This window comes from Pinus tabuliformis, chromosome 2_1 (genome assembly GCF_031772625.1).
Source record: "Pinus tabuliformis cultivar Carrire ecotype Pingquan chromosome 2_1, CPIR1, whole genome shotgun sequence".
In the NCBI taxonomy this organism is placed as follows: Eukaryota; Viridiplantae; Streptophyta; class Pinopsida; order Pinales; family Pinaceae; genus Pinus; species Pinus tabuliformis.
Genome location: NC_142299.1, coordinates 562,611,790 through 562,634,096, shown reverse-complemented (window position 1 = coordinate 562,634,096; position 22,307 = coordinate 562,611,790).

Here is a 22,307-nt window from a genome sequence, read left to right as displayed (position 1 = left end):
AGGTGGAAAGTTGTAATTTAGGTGACTCAGTAGTGCCTAAAATGGTCAAGATTTCGAAGTTCCTTTCAGCTGATATGAAGACTAAATATGTTGAAATGATGAAAAAATTCATTGATGTTTTTGCATGGAGCTATGCTGATTTGAAACAGTATGATTCTTCAATCATACAACATACCATCCCAATTAAGCAAAATGAGAAGCCTTTTAAGCAGAAGTTAAGAAGGATTAACCCTCTTCTAATGCCACTGATTGAGAAAGAGGTGAAAAAGCTTTTTGATGCCAAAATTATTGTTCCAATCAGATTCTCAAATTGGCTTGCTAACTTGGTACCAGTTAGGAAAAAGAATGGGGAGATCAGAATTTGTATAGACTTCAGGAACTTAAACAAAGCTTCATTGAAGGATAATTACCCTCTTCCCAAAATGGATCTCATTTTGCAAAATATTGTTGGTTCACAAAGAATGTCTATGCTTGATGGCTTCTCAGGGTACAACCAGATTCTTGTGCACCCAGATGATCAGGAGAAGATAGCTTTCACTACACCTTGGGGAACATTCATGTATGCAAAAATGCCCTTTGGCCTCATGAATGCTGGAGCAACTTTCCAGAGAGCAATGGACATTGCTTTTGCTGAAGAAAAGGACAAATCAGTGGTGGTTTATCTTGATGATATCACAGTTTTTTCAAAAAAGGAAGAAGATCATTTAAAGCATCTTGAAAGGGTCCTACTGAAATGTAGGAGATTTGGTATTTCTCTAAACCCAACCAAAAGTATTTTTGCTTTAACTTCTGGCAAACTTCTTGGACATATTATTTCTGAAGAAGGAATTAGGATTGACCCTAATAGAGTTAGTGCAATTCAAAAGTTAGATTTACCAAGAAGTAAGAAAGAGATTCAATCTTTTCTTGGGAAAGTTAACTTTGTTAGAAGGTTCATTCCTAACTTTGCTGAAGTGGTTAAGAACATAACAAAGATGTTAAAGAAAGGAGCAGATTTTAAATGGACACCTGAAGCAAAGAAATCATTTGAAGAAATTAAGAAAGCACTTACTCAAGCACCAGTCCTTATCAGCCCAGATTTTACCAAGGAGTTTCTGATCTTCACATTTGCTTCCGAAGACACAATTGCTGGAGTTTTATTGCAAAAAGGAAGTCAAGGAACTGAGCAGCCCATTTCCTTCTTTAGCAAGACATTGGCTAATGCTGAGTTGAAATATAATATCTTAGAGAAACAGGCTTATGCATTGGTGAAAGCCATTAAGGATTTCAGAATTTATGTTTTACACTCTCACATTGTTGCATATGTGCCAAATACTGTTATAAAGGACATTCTTACACAAGCTGACCCAGATGGTAAAAGGGGGAAGTGGATAGCAAAGTTGTTGGAATATGATATTGAAATCAAACCCACCAAGTTGGTAAAGGGTCAAGGCTTAGCTAAATTGTTGACTCAGTCAAATCTGGATTGTATTGATATGAATTTAAGCACAGAAATCTCAGAAATTTCTGAAAATGAAGAAGAGTTGGTCCAGATACATGAAAAATTCTTGATCTCAGAATGGTACAAGGATATATCATTTGTTTTGCAGCACAATAGAGCTCCTGATAACCTTTCAAAGTCCAAAGCTCGGTTCACCAAGTTGAAATCTCTCAGATATTTTGTGTATGATCAAAATCTGTTTTGGAAAGATGCAGGAGGAATATTATTAAATTGTCTCATTGAAGAAGAAGCTGATAAAGTAATTGATGAGTTTCATAAAGGGGATTGCGGAGGTCATCATTATTGGAAAGCCACTGCAAAAAAGGTTTTGAGAGCTGGCTATTTTTGGCCAACTATGTTTAGAGACATTTATAAAAAGATAGCCACATGCCATGAATGTCAAGTATTTGAAGGTAAAAGAAAGCTCATGCCAATGCCCTTGGTTCCTATTTATGTTGAAGCACCATTCCAGCAGTGGGGATTAGATTTTATAGGGGAAATCCATCCTCCATCATCAGGACAGCATCGCTGGATTCTCACCACCACTGATTACTTTACAAAATGGATAGAGGCAATACCCACAAGGCAAGCAAATGATTCTGTGATTATTTCTTTCTTAGAAAATAACATATTATCAAGGTTTGGTTGTCCAATCAAGATCATTACAGATAATGCTCAGGCTTTCAAGTCCAAAAGAATGATTAATTTTTGTCATCAGTATCATATTTCCCTTGGGCATTCCACTGCTTATTATCCGCAGGGAAATGGTTTAGCTGAAAGCTCAAATAAGAGTCTGATGAGAATCATTAAAAAATTGCTGCAAGAAAATAAAAAGGCTTGGCATCTGAAACTGAAATATGCCTTGTGGGCTGACCGGATTTGCACAAAAAGGTCCATTGGAACATCACCATATGAACTTGTGTATGGAGCAGAATCTATATTCCCAACATCTCTTGGGGTACCAGTAATGAAGCTGATTCAAGGATTAGAAGAGGAACCAAATGCTATACAGCGAAGAATCAATCAGCTAATAGCTTTGCAGGAGAAAAGAAGTGAGGTGTTTGATAGTCATCAACAAAATCAGAACAGGGTTAAGAGAGCATTTGACAAAAAGATCAAAGAAGTTTCATTTCAGATTCATGATAAAGTCCTGAAATGGGAAGCCAGAATTGAAGAGAAAGGTAAACATGGTAAATTTGAAAATTTGTGGAAAGGGCCATATCAGATTTCTGCTTTCCATGGAAATAACACCTACATTCTGCAGGAGGTTGATGGAACACCATATGCTGGAGGACCTGTTAATGGCAGGTTCCTAAAGCATTACAATTAATGAATCTCTGCCAAGTGTCTCACAAACATTGTATATAACCATTTTATGAGTTTTTCTTGTTGAAAATGAATGACAAGCTGAACAGGAAGCTTAAGCCCGAGGTGAAGGCCCACAAAGCTAGAAAGGAATGCTTGTCAACTCTGTGTGTGTGTTTTTAGAATTTGAATAAAGCACTGGACCTACGAGTTCTTAGTGTACTACAGGAGCACACTATCCCAAGTGGAGCCACTGTTATCACTTAGAATAAAAATTTTATGTATATAGTCCTTGGTCCTAGTTCAATGTCAAAGGTCTGTGTCATATGGTTTTCGTTTTATGTTTCATACTTAGGATTTGGAGTTTTAAAGGTGTTTGATTTAAATTATACTCTAATCCTATTGGTTTTCCTCCACCATCATTGTGTTATAAGCTATGTCTTGTCTTATCCTATTCACCGAGCCTTTTCGTGATTTCGCAGCGTAATCTCCTATTGGCCAGTTTCGCAGCGTAATCATTGTTTAGTCATTTCGCAGCGCGTTATCATTAAGCCATTTCGCAGCGCATTATTATAATTTTAAACTAACCACGCTGCGAAATCGCGGATTCGTGCATTTCGCAGCGAATCTTTCCTAAAGTGTCAAGTCTATTAATGAGTCACCCATTCTGTCCTCTCATGTCAGTTTTTGTGTACCTTCCGTAGCATGTCTAAGCGCTCATTAGTCATCACTCCACCAATAGATTTGATGAAACGCACAGAAATATCATTCCGATGGATTGTACCGTGCATGGATCTTGATGATGATCGTGAGTGTTACATAAGTGACAAGCTTATCGGATGATGTATTTGAGTTTTCAAGCGAGCCTGATTACAAGCGAGCCCGAGTTAAAAAGAACTGAACCACCATTTGAACTGAAGATGTTGGTCATTGTGAGTGTAAAGATTTCAAAAAGCAAATGGAAAGGAAAGAACACAGATCTGGAAAATGCCAGAGAACCGAACCTGAAGGTTTAGACATAGCTTTGAGGGATGAGGGCGTGAAGAAAGCATTCAAAGATGCCGGGTGCTGGAACTTCTGTAAAAAACTGCAAGGAGGACATGCGCAGGTAACCAAAGAGTTTGCTTTGAACTTTACCGGTTTAAATTCAAAAATAGCTATGTTGGAAGTTCAAGTGTCTCCGGAGGCAATAGCTGCTGTAACAGAAATCCCAAGAGGGCAGCAAGAATGGTTTAAGAACTTTAAATTTGATATGAATCCATGTAAAGAGTTCTTAAAAGAGGGGTATGTGAATGAAGACCTAACAAAAGCAGTGCCCAAAAACTATGTTAAAGAGCATTATGCCCTTCTTCTCACCTGCATTCAAAAATACTTGACATGTGAAGGAAGATACAATAAGGTCTACTCTTATCATTTCAAGTTGCTTTTACATTTCACTGGGAAGGCTTCCATAGATATTCCTTTTTACTTATTTCGCAGTCTTAGTAAAATGTGTGATAAGGTGCAGCTGAGGAAAGAAGATTGCGAGACTTCTTTATTTCATCATGGTTTGATTAAATTGTTAGTTTTAGATGGCCTCCAGAAGATAGGCAGAGACTGGAATTCATTCATCTTCATGGCTGGATTCCAAAGTAAAACTGGCCTTACCCCACAACCAGTCAGAGAACAACCAGCCAAAGAACTCACAATAGCTGAGCTTCAGAAGGAGGCCAGAGCTAAAAAGCAAACCAAGTCACAACTTAAAAAACCAATGAAGCCACTGATCATTAAAGAACAACCTCAGCAAGCAACAAAAGAAAAGATTCAGGATAAGAAAGTTGTAGCTGAAACAAGCAGAGCTGAAACAGTGTCAAGGGTAAGGACAAGGAGCCAAATAAGTAAAGAAAAAGGTAAAGCCTTAGCTGTTGAAGAAAGCCCAGCATCGAAAGCAAGCCTGAATGATTTATTGGAGGCCATTGAGTTTGAGCAAATTGAACCAGTGCATATTGATTTTGAAGTCACTGATCATTAAAGAACAACCTCAACAAGCAACAAAAGAAAAGACTCAGGATGAGAAGGTTGTAGCTGAAACAGTGTCAAGGGTAAGGACAAGGAGCCAAATAAGTAAAGAAAAAGGTAAAGCCTTAGCTGTTGAAGAAAGCCCAGCATCGAAAGCAAGCCTGAATGATTTATTGGAGGCCATTGAGTTTGAGCAAATTGAACCAGTGCATATTGATTTGATGCAGTCATCACTAGAAAGTACCAAGAAGCCTAAGGCCTCAAAAAGGCTGAAGTTTGATGAACCAGGTGCAGAATTCATTTTCAAACCAAGAAGACCTATTACAAGGAAACAAGTGAAGGAAGCCGAGGAATTGCCCAGAACAGAGGAGGCAGAGAAAATTAAGCAAAAAGACACAAATACAACAATCATCATATCTCAAGGAGGTAATACTATAGCTGTAAGGAACTTGTTAGAAACCGCTAAACATGAGATTGCTAAGTTGAAGAATACCACTAGGGAGTCTGCAGTCAGGTATGCAAACTATCGTAAAGCTGTATTGAAAGGAAGTGAAAACCTAGTAAACCAGGTGGATTCAGTAGTTGATGTTTATACATGGACAGTTCCCGCAATTAAGGAGGCCAAATTCATCAGAAAGATAAATATACGTTTAAGAGCCGAAAACAAAGCTATGAAGAAGAAGATTGAAGACTTGGAAGCACAGCTAGGCCAGTGGAAGAAGGTTGAAGACTTAAAGGCCCAGCTAGACCAATTAGCTGATAAATGAAGTTGCTGTTCAAAGAAAGGTTTTGTTCCAAATTTTGGCAAATTTTGCTTAGTTTTGTTGTTTTGAGGACATGTATATCCCTGCTATATGTATCAAAGATCAAAAGGAGTTTTGGCAATCAAATATCTAGGCGGTAAATACCTCAGGAAAAAGACAAGCTGTTTAAACAGTTCAGCAGTTTCGTAGCGCGCTACGAAACTGCTGTAGGTGGTGTTTTCAACGCAAAAAGACAGTTTGGTGATATGTGCGGGAATTTTCAAAAGGAGACACCTAAAGGACATCAAAGGGACCAGATGAAGCCATCACAACCATTTAGATCAAGACAGCTGTACCTTTAAAAGGTGGAATGCTTTAACTCAAATTTGAAGTTTTTGTTATAAAGCCACTTTATTACCAGTCATAGGATATTGAATAAGTTGCATACGAGGAATTTTGGCTTGCACACTTGGCCATCGATGAAGTCTCCAACACATCAAGAACATGGTGATCTCCTATATTTTGGGGTTATTAAAAGGGCTAAAAACATGCTGCTGTATTTTCGAAGTTATGGAGGACTGGAACCAAAAAACAGGGGATATCACCTAGCATCACTGAGCAGTTAAAGGAGTTGGCGTACAAGGTCGATATGGAGTACTAAATACATCCAGCTCAGCCATATCAAAAAGGACCAGGTGTCAAAGAACAAAGAGAAGTCATTATGCGTGGAAGATAGAGTTAGAGTTATAGTTAGTTTAGGATTCTTAAACACTACAGTTAGTTCCTGATTGTATTTATGAGTCAGTTCAATAGCAAATAGGTGTCATTAGTGGCAGTCATCGAGCTCCCCTCATGCTGGAGAAGGAAGCTCGAAGTAGTTAGAATAATGTTTCTATATATAGCTAAAACATCTATGTAATGAGGGTTGGATATTTTATACAAACAGAGGATTGTTTTGGCTTGTGTAAAAAACAGAGTTCAGTAATATAATTTATATGCTTCTCTTCTCAGGATTCATACAACATTTCTATGTTCAAGATGTGTTATTTTACTTTGTCCTTCATGTCTTTTTTCAGTTGCTTAGAGGAGTAATCACTCAGAATTCACTTATGTTGCTCTGACTTCCTGTACTCATCTATGAACTGTGGTTTTATAAGAGTTGTGTTTTGAACATTTAAATGTCACATGCCCTGACTTCTATGTAGAGGCAATATCATTTTTCGCTGTAGTATGTTTGACTCCATAAGCCCAATGGGAATTAGTTTAATGTTTGTCCAGCCAGCATACTTGTTCATGTTATATCACAAGAGTTAGCCATCTAATCATTAGTCAAAATCAATAACCTTTGAGAGAGCCCTCTCAGGCTAAGGAGGCTAAGCCTTAGTCAAAAGATTGGTGTGAAATAGTTGCTTGAAGTCTTCCTGGGTTGCAGCCTTCCAGGGCTTGATTTTGAGATAACACTGCCCATGACACTGCCACTATCACTGCTACATCTGTACTGCAGCTCCCTCTCAATATGTTGCATCATGCTATCCATAGCATTGCCACTGCTAGCTGCTGCACTGCAACTCAGTTGCTGAGAAGTAAGCAACTGAAAAGCCACTCAAAAGCTGACATGTTGTTCAGTCTGGATGCCCCTAGACACTGAAGCTACCTCTGCTGCTAATTTGTGCTGGCCCTCTGATGCTACTGCATTGCTGTTATATCTACTTTGTGCCTTCAATGTTGATTTTGGGTAGCATCGGATGTGCTCTAGCTCCAAAATTTTGTGGAGGGGCTAGAATACATAAGATCTCCAAGTCCTAGAAATCGTTTGGATAAATTCCACCCAGATTCTGATTTATTAAAATAATTAATATTTTAATGGGGTTCCTAAGTCTAAACTTAGGAAAATAAAAATATTAATGGGTATCAATAAAAATATGGGTGAGAAGCTTCTAAGAGACGAGGATAAAGTCTGTTTTAATCTTAGCCATTGATTAGGGACTTAATCTTGGTCATTGATTCATCAATAGGAAAAGTATAAGAGGAGGCTTGAGGGTCAGTTGGAGATACACCATATTGATCAATCAGTTTGATTTTTCTGGGGCGAGGTTTGCTGAAAAAATTGAACAAGTGATCTGAGTTGCAGTGAGAGGGGAAAAAGTAGAGATTAGGATCAAAAAGGAGTTCTGAGCCAAAGAGTAAGTGGAAAAGAGGTAGCAGTAGCATCAAAGAGGTAGTGCAGAGGCCTATGTAGCCCAAGAGGGGCTCAAGCAGAGCTGACGCAGACCTGGAGGGTCTCTTGCAGTGGCAGTGCAGAGTATTCGTCAATAGTCCGAGATTTCACCGAGGAAGCAAGGTTCTGAGCTAGAAGGGATAAACGACAGACTTCACTCATCAAATCGATCCAGCAGAAGGGCTGACGCAGTCTTCTAAAAGCAAGACGTTGACCCACACAGTGATTGCGCAGGGACTTCGTAGTGTTTGCCGGGAGGGTCAAATCACTCAGTAGATCAGTTGTGACTTGGGGAACGAGGTAAACCTTCGAATGTATTTCTTGTTGCCGTGATTTCTCTGTAAGGTTAGCCGGTGTGAGAGGCAACTTGTTGTACTCAGATTCTGCTTGCTTAATAATACAAACCCTCTATCTGCTGCACCAATTTTCCCGCATTGGGTTTTTCCGGGGATGTGTTGTCCAAAAATAACGGTGTCCCTTGTGTGTTTGTCTCATTTATCATTTCAGTTTATGATCTGTATGTCAGTGTAGTCTGCAGTAGTGTTTTTCATCATTGTTTATGAATTAAATAACTTGTTGAATGAAATAACAAGTAGGAGATGCTAAACCAGTGACTGCAGTAGGATTTCTGTTTGTAAAGATTTAGAAATTTTCACATGGTATCAGAGCATTACAGATCATAGGATACTGAAGCCATCAGTCGGGAGATCCAGCAAATCTGCTACAGAGAGGCACCTGTCCCGAGTGATAGTGTTGTTCCATAGCCAAAGACGCAGAGGGAGAGTGACACAGTGCAGAAGAAGTGACACGGAGGTTCACATAGTGTCTGCATCAGCATTCTGAGCCAGGTGAGGGTGACGCAGTAGTAGGCCTGCGCAGAAGCAAAGAGGGGCAAATCAGGCTCACGCAAAGCCATGTCATCTTTCAGAGCCAGGAAGGAGTGACACAGTAGCTAGGAGGAGCTGATCTAGCTCACACAATGACTACACAGAGCCTGAGGAGCTCAAATTCTTTAGTTGCTGGGGTAGAGGGAGCAGCGTAGATTAGATTTGAGGTGCCCGTGGGACGTTGGTGTTGTTGGTGCAGAACAAGTGTTTGAAGAGACTGAACCAAGGTAGAGAGAGTCACTACCTTATCAGATTTCTTGCCAAAGAAATCTAGATCCAGGTTGCTAAGCAGCAGCAAAGGAGGATCGAAGAGTGGTGATTCGACATTATTTGGCGGGAGGATTTCCGTGAAGGAAATTAGGGCTCAAAGGGAGTCTAGAAGGAACTTGTTCCTTAGAGGATTTCTAGCGCCAAAGAAATCCATATCCGAGTCTTGCTAGGGCAGCAGTAAGAGAGGGGGAAGAGAACCTTTTCTATACTTGTTTGAGCAGAGATGGCAGTTAATGGATTGAGGGATCAAGATAGGTTTGATGGAGCATCCAACTTTGTCATTTGGAAGGCCAGGATCCTGGTAGTCTTGGAAAAGAATCGCATCAAAGATTATGCCTTGAAAGTGGTTGTTGTTCCGGTTGATGTTGATCCTCTCAAGGAATTTGAGGAGGCTCAAGCGAAGGTGAAGTGCATGATTTTGGACGGGGTCAAGAATCATGTGGTCCCTCATATTGCTGAAAAGGACATAGCAAGAGAGATGTGGGAGGCCTTGACCACCTTGTATGAGGGAACTTTCATTCAATGGAAGATGTTGCTTGAGAACTAGCTGAGACAGTATTAGATGCAGAAGGAAGAAGAAATCGATCCCTTCCTTCTCAAGTTGCAAGGGATTCAAGACCAGCTAACTTCTATGGGGTCTACACCAGATCCTGAGTTCATGGTTAGGACTGCCCTGAATGCAGTCATTGAAGACTGGGAGACCTTTGTCCATAGCATTTTGGGCAGGGCTTCTCTCCCTAGTTGGGAGGAGATATGGGAAGCTCTTCGACAGGAAGAGATCAGGCGATTAACCAAGGCGGGAAATAGCATTAAAGGAATCAGAGCCAAGAAGGAGGAGGAGGATGCAACTCTCGCATCATCGGGATAGCAAGGGTAGAAAAAGAGGAAGACAAAGGATATATCCAAAGTCAGATGCTTTAGGTGTGGGGAATTGGGACATTTCGCCACTTAGTGCCCTTGGAAGAAGGGCAAGGAAGAGAAGTCTGACTCGAAGGCCGCTCTAGCAAAATCTGATGGAGAAGGCGAGGATGACGATTGCGCCATGAGTGCTCATGCACCTCTAGAGAAGAGGTGGGGTGACATCGAGTTGTAGTCGGGAGGACTACACAAGGGCAGGATCCTTGAGGTGCCCAAACTCTTGGATCACATACGACTATGAGAGCCCTTAATGACAGTAGCAGAATGACGGGAGTCAGTTGGTGCGAGGGATGATGGAGCAACAGTGGCAGATCTAGAATGCCAAAGTCTGAAGCAGCGCAATAGTATCAGAGGGTCAACACAGATTAGCAGCAGAGGTAGCTTCAGCATCACGGGGCATCGAGACTGGCCAGCATGTCAGTTTTTGGGTGGTTTTTTCAGTTGCTTACTTCTCATCAACTAATTTGCAGTGCAACAGTTAGCAGTGGCAATGCTATGTGCAGCATGATGCAGCACATTGAGAGGGAGTTGCAGTACAAATGTAGCAGTGGCAGTGGCAGTGTCATGGGTAGCCGTACAGATTGCAGTGGATGAAGGGCAGTAGACTGAGCATCAACAATGTACAGGACCGATGCAGTGGATCAGTGTGATACTTCTATTGGGAAGTATTGCTAGAGCACATTCCTCGCTAAGAGAGAGTGTTGATTTTGGGTAGCATCAGATGTGCTCTAGCTTTGAAATTTTGTGGAGGGGCTAAAATACATAAGATCTCCAAGACCCATAAATCGTTTGGAGAAATTCCACCCAGATTGTGAGTTATTAAAATAATTAATATTTTTAATGGGGTTCCTAAGTCTAAACTTAGGAAAATAAAAATATTAATGGGTATTAATAAAAATATGGGTGAGAAGCTTCTAAGAGACGAGGATCAAGTCTGTTTTAATCTTAATCGTTGATTAGGGACTTAATCTCGGCTGTTGATTCATCAATAGGAAAAGTATAAGAGAAGGCTTGAGGGTCAGTTGGAGATACACCAAGTTGATCAATCAGTTCGATTTTTCTGGGGCAAGGTTTGTTGAGAAAATTGAAAAAGTGATCTGAGTTGTAGTGAGAGGGGCAGGAGTAGAGATCTGGATCGGAAAGGATTTCTAAGCCAAAGAGTACATGGCAGAGAGGCAACAGTAGCATCAAAGAGGCAACGCAGAGGCCTACACAGTCCAGGAGGGGATCACGCAAAGCTAATGCAAGCGAGGAGGGTCTCTTGTAGTGGCATTGGTAGAGTATTCATCAATAGTCTAAGATTTCGCTAAGGAAGCAAGGTTCTGAGCCGGAAGGGCTAAACGACATACTTCACTCAGTAAATCAATCCAACAGAAGGGCTGACACAGTCTTCTAGAGGCAAGACACTGGCCCCCGCAGTGATTGCGCAGGGACTTCGCAGTGTTTGCCGAGAGGGTCAGATCACTCATTGGATCAGCTGTGACGTGGGGAACGAGGTAAACCCTCAAATGTATTTCTTGTTGCTGTGATTTCTCTATAAGGTTAGCAGATGTGAGAGGCATCTTGTTGTACTCAGGTTTTTCTTGCTTAATTATACAAACCCTCTATCTACTACACCTGTTTTCCCGCATTGGGTTTTTCAGTGGACGTGTTTTCCAAAAATAATGGTGTCCCTTGTGTGTTTGTCTCATTTATCATTTCAGTTTATGATTTGTATGTCAGTGTAGTTTGCAGTAGTATTTTTCATCATTGTTTATGAATTAAATAACTTGTTGAATGAAACAACATGTAGGAGATGATAAACCAATGATTGCAGTAGGATTTCTATTTGTAAAGATTCGGAAATTTTCACATGGTATCAGAGAATTGCAGATCATAGGCTACTGAAGCCATTGGCCGGGAGATCTAGCAAATCTGTTGCAGAGAGGCAGTTGTCCTGAGTGATAGCGCTGTTCCAGGGCCAGAGACGTAGAGGGAGAGTGATGCAATGCAGAAGAGGTGACACAGAGGCTCACACAATGCCTGCATCAACATTCTGAGCCAGGTGAGGGTGACGCAGTAGCTGGGAGGAGCCCACGCAGTAACTGCATCAACTATCTAGGCCAGCACAGAAGTAGAGAGGGGCAGATCAGGCTCACACAAAGCCACGTCATATTTTTGAGCCAGGAAGGAGTGACACAGTGACCACGAGGAGCTGATCTAGCTCACGTAATGACTACGCAGGGCCTGAGGAGCTCAAATTCTTCAGTTGCTGGGGTAGAGGGAGCAGTGCAGATTAGATCTGAGGTGTTGGTGGGATGTTGTTGCTGCTGGTGCAGAACAAGTGTCTGAAGAGATTGAACCAAGTGGAGGGAGTCACTGCCTTATCATATTTCTTTCCAGAGAAATCTACATCCGGGTTGCTGAGCAGCAGCAAAGGAGGATCAAAGAGGGGTGATTCGACATTATTTGGTGGGAGGATTTCCACGAAGGAAATCAGGACTTAGAGGGAGTCTAGAAGGAACTTGTTCCTTAGAGGATTTCTAGCGCCAAAGAAATCCAGATCTGAGTCGTGCTGGGGCAGAAGTGGGAGAGGGAGAAGAGAACCTGTTCTATACTTGTTTGAGCAGAGATGATAGTTAATGGACCGAGGGATCAGGACAGATTGGATGGAGCATCCAACTTTGTCATTTGGAAGGCCAGGATCCTAGCAGTCTTGGACAAGAATCACATCAACAAGTATGCCTTGAATGTGGTTGTTGTTCTGGTCGATGTTGATCCTCTCAAGAAATACGAGGAGGCTCAAGCGAAGGCGAAGTGCATGATTTTGGACGGGGTCAAGGATCATGTGGTCCCACATATTGTTGAAAAGGACACAACAAGGGAGATGTGGGAGGCCTTGATCACCTTGTATGAGGGAACTTACGTTCAACGAAAGATTTTGCTTGAGAACTAGCTGAGACAGTATCAGATACAAAAGGGAGAAGAAATAGATCCCTTCCTTCTCAGGTTGCAAGGGGTTTGAGACTGGCTAAATTTCATGGGGTCTACACCAGATCTTGAGTTCATGGTCAGGACTGCCCTGAATGTAGTCATTAAAGACTGGGAAACCTTTGTCCAGAGCATTTTGGGTAGGGCTTCTCTCCCTAGTTGGGAGGATATGTGGGAAGCTCTTTGACAGGAAGAGATTAGGCGGTTAACCAAGGCGGGAAGTAGAGGTAAAGGAATCAGAGCCAAGAAGGAGGAGGAGGAGGATGCAACTCTCGCATCATCAAGACAGCAAGGGCAGCAAAAGAGGAAGAAAAAGGATATATCCAAAGTCAGATGCTTCAGTTGTGGGGAACTGGGACATTTTGCCAATCAGTGACCTCGGAAGAAGGGCAAGGATAGGGTATTGGTGATAGGAAAGGCTTAATAATTGTGATAGGGTATTGGTGGAGTCAGGAGGGTTAAGATAGTCTTTTCCAAAACACAAGTATTCCATTTTGATTTTTCATTAGTGCTTCAAAATCAGGTCCATGTCTAAAACACAATCACAAACACACTAAAATGCCACAACACAAGCACTTTGCTCAACAAAAAATGTACAACAGTGAATCAATGTAGTACATAATAGATTTTTGCAAACCCCAAACTTGTTGTATTACAACTTTAATACAATAAACACAGGGCTCCCATATGAGGGATCGACCTTTACAATTAGCACTTATACAAGGAAAGTGGGGCTTGATGTCAACAATGCACGACAATCAATATACCATTGAACAAGACACACTCGACTTACTTGTTGAAGGAGATCTCACACCAGCCCTTTTAGTACACATACCTTGAAACTTGGTAGGTCCTTTGCCACCTCTACTGCTACTCCAAAATTGGTTGCATCTTCAGTTAACCAATCTACCTTCTATCAATCTTCCTGCTGCTCCAAGGAGTCTAAATGTAGGCTGCCCTCTAATAGTGCTCTTCTGCTCCAAAGGATTATTCTCTTAGGTTCTTTAACACCTTATCCTCACATTAATGAATTCCCTCCTGAACTCACTGAACGTAGGGCACATCAAATCTGCCTTCTAACAATGGGATTGCAACTTCAAACCTCACTGTTCGTAGGGATTCAAAGTTTGCCAACTCACAGTCCCTTTACACCACTAAAGACACTGATCATAGGCATGAGACATGTCATCCAAATACATCATATTGAACAGACCTTTAACCCTCCTCTTCCAGCACTCTCTTCAAATGAATCTGTTCCTTAATTCTTCACTCCAAGATAGCCTTGACTTTTGTCCAAACCATGCACTTTTGTTCACACTAAACACTGGTTTCAACCTTCCTTAGGTTCGGTCTAACCACAACAAAACCCTGTACAATACGCTAAGGAATGCGACCCTATCATAGAACTAGATGTTCACTCTTAAGGTCTCAGCCTTCTTTTTTGCACATAAACTAAGGAAAATGTAACCAGACTTAGGGCTGAACTTAGGACGGTTGTACCTGCATAGAAGAAGCCTTAAATAGGGCACAAACCAATACAAAGAACAGATCTCAAACCTGAACACAAAACAGACCTTCTTGAGGGCTGAAAATCACAAAGATACTTGTGATAGACCACACTTGCTCCAATTTTCGTCCTCCTCAAGTCCCGCAGCTCCCTGAGGTATTTGATCTCTTTCTTGGGCAGAAATCACATGAGAGAGATGTTTGGTTTGATCCTCAAGGAGCTCATCTTTACTCCTTATAGTGTTCATGGTAGAATGGCTTTTCACAAAGGGTCATGTCTCCAAAACCAAGCCGACCTAAGCCAACATACTTAAACACTATTTTCATAAGGAATCAAAATTATTTTCATTTATTTTTCGCCACTCCATTGAAACCCTAGGTGCCCCTTAGCCCTTGAAGGTTGCCCCTTATGCTTTCAATGAATAAACAATCATTTTCTCCTTGGGTCTTTCACCCACAACTTTGGGTACAAATCCCACCACTTGGGTACATTGACCACGAAGCTTCATTTTTGTGGGTCAACTCCTCACAAACCCAATACTCCAAGGGTTGTGGGAGTACCTCCCATGCTACACATTTCAACACTCCCTCTTAGCAATGGAGGTACTTCCACCACTCAGAAGTATCTCGTCATCATCAACGACACTAGCCCAATCTTTGGTGTTCAACACTGCAACATACCTTGTATAATGAACCACACTAGTCTCAGTAGTGTCCCTGCCACTAGAAGCTTCCTGCTTCTTCTCCTGAAATTCCTTCTTCTTCTCCTGAAATTCCTTCAAGGCATTCCATGGTTCCTTCTTGCCAACTGAAGTTTCCTTACTCCCCATTGACCATGTGATCTTCTTGGGTTGCAGATTCTCCCTCTGAACCTACATACTCCCACTTGAACTTGACTTCCTTTGAGTCTCGAGAACTTGCTTCTTCCCTTAATCTATAGGCTTGCCCGTCAGCCAATATAGACCATGCTCCCTAACTCCAATGATAGATCCAGTAGAGTTAGATCCTTTGGGCCTAAGATTCGCTTTCCCATACTAGAATATCACCTCAACCCCTTCACCTCAATCACTGATACAAACAACATGTTGTACCTGATCTCTGGTACTCACAATACATCTTAAACTTGTAACAACCCACCTAACTCCATCTTGAGTGGCACAACACCTAACCGTCTGACAATTTCTGACTCTTGTGGAAAACTTCCATGTGCAACATTGAGTCCCATTCATTTAGAGTCTCAAAAACTTCATGTGAAACCTTTCATATGCTTCGACACTCCATTATCGATATACCATGCATCCTCGTTGATGGCACATCCAAGAAATGAGAAACTAGAGCAAAGTACTCCTTGAAACTTCTTGAGAAGTCATCCATCTTAGAAGATGTAGCATCACCAACTATCTCCTTCCCTTTCCTCTTCTTATTTTCTCCCTTCTTCTTCCACGAACACTTACTCGCATAATGACCATACTTGCCACATGTATAATACTTCAACTTACTCAAGTGCTTCTTTTCCTTGCCCTTCATCTTTCCTACAAGAGTCGCATTATCATCAAAAGACTTCTTCTTCTTGTGAAGATCCTTGTCTTGCAGTTATTCTTGGATGAATTCATCCCATAACCTGTTCCAATTTGGCAACTTATCTTGAGCAATGATCCCTTTGATAAACGACTTCCATTCCTTGGAAAAGCCCTTCAAAGCAGTCCTCACCAGCTCAGACTCTGGAACATTATCTCCTATGGCAGCAAGATAATCACGAACTTGACAAATTCTTGTCATATACGAATCCACATCTTCACCATCCGATATATTGTGCTCTTCACCTTTTCTCTCAATACGAATAGTTGGTTCTCATTCTTATCTTGGAACAAATCCTGAAGAGCTTTCCACAACTCGTGGGAAGTGGTCTTCCAAGTTAGATGAGGTATTAAGTGATCTTTGACACTGTATGGGATGATTAGCTTAGTCTTCATATCCAAATCCTCATATACTTCCAACTACTTAGGGTCATTTGGCTTCTTAATCTCCTTGTCAGTAATTCCCAAATCATGTTCACCAACAAGGCCAACCTGATCCTTTCCTTCCAAGGGCTATAGTTAGACAATCCATCCAACCTGTCCTCATATCTTAGACTAGTTTCCAACTTTGCCATTGTTTCTAGTCCTTCAACAACAAGGCAACCAACTCCCTCTTGAGTTGTAGGTTGTGCACACTCTGATTCAATTGTCCCTTCAAAGTAGCCCTGATACCATGTGGATTTCTCCTTGGCACTTCAGAATTAGGTCTATGTCTAAAACATGATCACAAACACACTAAAATACCACAACACAAGCAATTTGGACAGCGGAAAATGTATAACAGTGAATCAATGTAGTAGACAATAGATTTTTGTAAACTGAAAACTTGTTATATTACAAATTTAATACAACAAACATAGGGCTCTTGTACAAGGGATCATGGCCCTTATGTTGATTTGGGGTACCATCGGATGTGCTCTAGGCCTCAAATTTTGCAAGGAGGCTTGGGCACATGCATTCCAAAGAACCCAGAAAGCGTTCTCGGAAATTCCACCCAGAAGTGATCTTATTAAAATAATTAATATTTTTAATGGGGTTCCGAAGTCTAAACTTAGGAAAATTAAAATATTAATGGGTATTAATCTAATCAGGGGTGAAACTTCTAGAAAAAGACATGGATCAAGACAAAACGATCCGAGCTTTTGATTATTATTTTATCTAGGCCGTTGGTTGTCCAACAGGAAGATATAAGAAGGGGCTTGAGGGTCATTTAGAAAACACACAGAGAGATCAAGGAAATCAATTTTTCTAAAGTGAGAAGTTCTCAGGAAGAAAATCGATTGAGGAGATTTCTTGCAGCAGAGGGGCAGGGATAGCTTCCGGAGAGAAAGTGACATTCTCAGCTGGAGAATCATCAACAAAGAGAGGTAGAGAGTGATCTAGTAGCCTTGACACAGAGGTTGATGCAGGGCCAGAAGGGCCACGCAGAGGCAAAGAGAGAAAGTCAAAAATTAGTGCAATGAGTCAGTTTCAGAAGCTAGAAGCCGGGGTGTGAGACTAGGAGGCTGAGAGCAGTGACTCTAGGCTACTGATCGATTCCCCAGTTGGGTGATGCAGTTCCTGAAAGGATTGACATTGGGATAGCGTAAAGATAGCGCAGGGCTTGCCAAGGGCACCTCATCCAGCAACCGGAATAGCCGAGACTTTTTCTCAGTGATTGTGTGAGTAACCTCACAAAGATTCTGCCAGTATTTCTCTCGTAACTGAATAACCCTATGAGGTATTCAGTGATGTATTTAGAATTTTCTACTGCTTAATAATAATAAACCCTTAGAGTTGTCGCACCAGATTTTCCACATTGAGATTTTCCAGGGAAATTTGTCCAAAAATAATGGTGTCCTATGTGTCTCGATTTTCCTTACTCAGCTTCTATGTTTCAAAATCATATTTAAATTGGTGTAGGCTACTTGAGTAATTTACTTTAATGTTTCAAGAAGAAACCTGAAATAAGCTTGTAATCTAAGTCACATGACACGAGGACACGAGACACGGAGGACACGTAAATACGAGTATTCAATACGAAACGCAGCGATCCGGAAACAGGACACGAGCGACACGTTTTATATATATTTAATAAATAAATTAATATATATATATATATATATCTATCTATATATATATATATATATATATATATATCGAAATCTAGTTTTTTATCCATATTAAATTGTAGGCTGCAGCTTATCTAATCGAATTAAAATATAAGTACTTTAAAGTTCATAGTTCATTTAAAAAAAATAAATAGAATCAGAATTTACTATTTAGAAATTAGAATGTGATATGCTTGGTCTTGATTCCTGAATATTCAATGTTCATTGTTCATGTACAACTTACAAGCAGATAAGAAACTACTAAGTACTAACTATAAATTTAGAACTTAGATATTAAAATCGTAAAATGCAGATTTTCCATTAAGTCGTCAAAATCAAAATGTATTACTGTTCAGTGTTTACATAGATATTGACTCCTAAGAGAATATCACTGGAAGATACAAAAGAGTAGATACAAAATAAGTAGGAATATCATAGCTCCGTACTGGTCATGACTCACGAGTCACTAGCCACTAGCCAGCGAGCCACGAGTCCATGACTCATCACTCTATCAATAGTCCATGTCCTCTATGCCATAGTCACCATCACTGCCACTTCCATCTAACTGTACTCCATCCTCCTCCTCTATGCCCAATCAAAGATCTACAGTTGCATTTGTTGGTGTGGAGGATGACCCCTCAAGATACTCTGGCTCATCATCAAAAGTCACTTGCTCTAGCACTGGGTCATTAAGATCCATGTTGGCTAATGCAAACTCAACACTGTCGTCCAAGCCCATATCATCAGGAAACACATCCCACATCTTTGTCTTTCCCTTCAACCACTCCTGTCTCTGCTGTAAATAAGATGAAAGTTGGTGTGCACATACACCATTGTCTCCGCCCTGGATTGCTCAAGCTTGCTCTTTTTCAAACTATATAGATTCCAATAAGTGCTCCAATTCCTCTCACAACAAGAAGATGAAGTAATTTGAGAGAGGACCCTCAAGGATAACTGTTGTAGAATAGGGCATGCTGCCCCATGAGTTGCCCACCAAGCATAGGCACCTTTGACCCCCCTATCTCCAAGTACATCATACCCCCCAAATCTCCTGGTGCCAGTGGAGAACTCTACAAAGCCTTCCTCCACCTCAAGAAAAGATGCTCTATCCTAAAATATCCTTCTGAATGCTATCTTCCTCCCCTATGAAATCTCTCCAGCCATGTGAGAAGGGTATCTATGTGAGGTCCCACCACAGAGCCACTCTTGACTATAGTACCTTGGATTCAAAGAGTGAGCTAAGCAATGCCAAGGTGTGCAATTCTTATCCCACCTAGAGATAAGAATATTCTGTATGGTGGACCATAAGCTCTCTGCTGATGTCTCATATCCAAGGCACTCATTCTCCATAACAATAGTCTTCACAGACTCAATCATGGAATCCCAACCCTCATAAACCTCTCCTAAGATGGGTTGGTCCATGTCTGCAAACTGCAAGAAAGAAATGATAGGGTTCATGATCTTTATGGTAAGATCCACCCTCTCCCACCAACCATCATCTAACACTGTGTCCTTTACCTTTTTTGAAGCAGTTTATCCGTCTTTCTCCAAAAAGACCAAAGATCTGAAATAACCATGGCCCCAAGAGCGGCCTTCACCTCCTTCAACCTCTTAAGCATGATGAATGAGGAAGAAAACCGAGTATCTGCAATCTTCAACAATGATAGATGTGTGTACTCTTTATATATTGTGAGAGCATTGGTATGGTTTTGCACAAAATTTCGAATATGGAGTGAATCCTCAATAAGATTGCCAATCCATGTCACATCTGAAGCAATAGATTTGAGTGCTAAATTCAAAGAGTGAACAATGCATGGTATCCAAAATATTTGTGGATATTTAGTTTCCACAATCAAGCCAACTGCTTTGCAAATAGGTGCATTATCTGTGATGATTTGCACACAACTTTCAACGCCTACATCTTCAATAACTTTAATAAACAGCTCACCCATATATTGTGCATCCTTGTATTGTCTAAGAGCATCAACTGCTTTCAAGAAAACCAGTCCATTTTGAGAATATACCATGAAATTGATGAGAGGATGGCGTGCTGTATCTATCCATCCATCAGAAACAACACTGACACCAGATGAGATCCATGATGATTTAATAGGTTGTAGAATTTAATCCACCTCCTTCCTTGCCTTAACCAACAATGTGGTTCTAAGTTTCTCTGAACTTGGAGGCACATACACAATTGGATCCATATCAACTAGAGCTCGACACATCTCAATAAACAAAAGAGACTGTGCAACATTAAAAGAAATGAAGTTGAGATAGAAAAAGAATGCCATTGTAAGATAAACCTCATCTCACTTCTCACGCTGAAAAATCTTGTCCATTGGACCACCACAAGTTTGGGCTGCCCTCTTTTTTTTTGGCTGAATTTCAGCCTCTCTCCCAAATCTACAAATGGCCCTTAACTCGAAAGTAAGTGCTCTTAAATTCACCCTTGCAGAAATTACAAGACCAAAGCATATTCCCTCCCGCACCAGCCTTTGGCCCTTGCTTCTTGGTTACATACTTCCAGAGAGGGTATTTTCTTAGTTGTGCTTGTTGTCTTGCTGCAGCAGCATCATATGTTAATGTCAGTTGAGAAGCACCTAAAGCTTCACTTGAAGCACTTGGGGCACTATGACCAATAGAAGGTGAAACAGAAAAACTTGGAGGGGGGGGGACCACGAAAAGCACCACCCTTCCTTTGACCTCTGCCCACTGCCTTGGATGATTGAGCCATTAATCTTCTTGCTGTTATAAAGTCCACACTCCTTCACCTACAAAAAAAATGATTAAAGTTAAAAAATGAACTATAAATATCATTCTGGAATCTGGGTTTTATATATAATTTTATAAATATATCAAATTGAAATAACTGTTTTTTTAAACCTCAGATTTCATTGTTTAGATTTGATAATTTTGTTCACTGTTTGTTCAGCAAGCATATTTTAATATTTGTTTTCTGTAGGGGGGTTTATCATCAGGACAAAAAGTCTGATGATGGGAAATGCTTCAAAAGAGGAACTACAAACAGTTCTTCGTACCTTTAGGCTTTCATGAAAGAGTAAGAACCTAGGACCTGATATGTGTTGATTCTTGAAATATTAGTCCTGAGTCTTCAACAAGGACTTCAAGGAGGTAACTTCATAATAAAGATCACTTTGAGCACTTTGTTGACCTTCCAAAGAAGGCTTGAGATTCTACATGTTACAAGGCAGCATCTAGTGTTAAACAGGGTGAAAAGTTCTCATGAGTTGTTCCCTGCATTTCCCGCTTCTCATCCACCTACAATTGCAGGTCTTAAACTATCTAATATTATCGCACTTAATTACAGAAACAATGGAATTAAATAGTAGGTCCTCTACTTAGTGGTTTATTGGAATGCATTTGGTGGCAAAGGTTTAGTGTGAATAGAATACAATCATCAAATGGTGGTACCATGGCTCATCTTCACACATGCAGGCATGTACGTCATTTATCCAAAGGTCCTATTATCATAATGCAGAAATATGGTGACATCTCACACATAAATAGAAGTCCTTTCTCCATCCAATCAAGTGGTCATTTCTGCATTTGGTCTTGAGATTTAGAGAAAATCATAAGTGATCTATCTAGGAGAAACCTGCATTAAAAGAGCCATGGGTCCAAATCCAGTGGAGAACACAAGCATAAATAATGCTGGAGCAGAGAAAGAGTAGGACAAATAAGAATATTGCTACTAAATTTTAATGTGGAATGAAATGCCAACATAGGATATGACATTGTTGTAGTAAGACTTTCTGTAGTTATCTACATCACATAGATAAAAACCATAGCAAACAAAGACACGGTGATGTTTGTATCGGAGGATGCTATCATGTCAACATAAAGAGTCGGGTGGGATGGAGGTTATTGTCTGGACTCTGAACTCATATGCAGTGGATTCAAGCTGAATGTGAGCTACTGATGCTGAAGGTACTTCCAGAATGATTCACAAAGCACATGGAGCCATTTGCTTTGTTTTAGAAGATTAGAAAATGAAAAGAGTGATGTAAGACAGCCTACAGGTGAATGCTTCCTCAAATGTAGTTGCCCTTTGATTGCACAAAATAACCTCAACCGTATGCAGATTAGACACTTGCAAATTGGTCTCCATAATTGAAAGCGAAAATGGCACTCAGCTTCACATATTGCAGAATCATTTGGACCTTCACACTTTCTAAGGATGTACTCAGGGCACACTAGCTTTCCTCATTTAACACTTGCCCTCAAGAATACACATTGGCAATCTAGGAATGTTGATCTTCTTTTTGGAATAAATTTTCCAGGATAACTCATTGTTTGAGATTCTATTAGCATGTCTAGACTG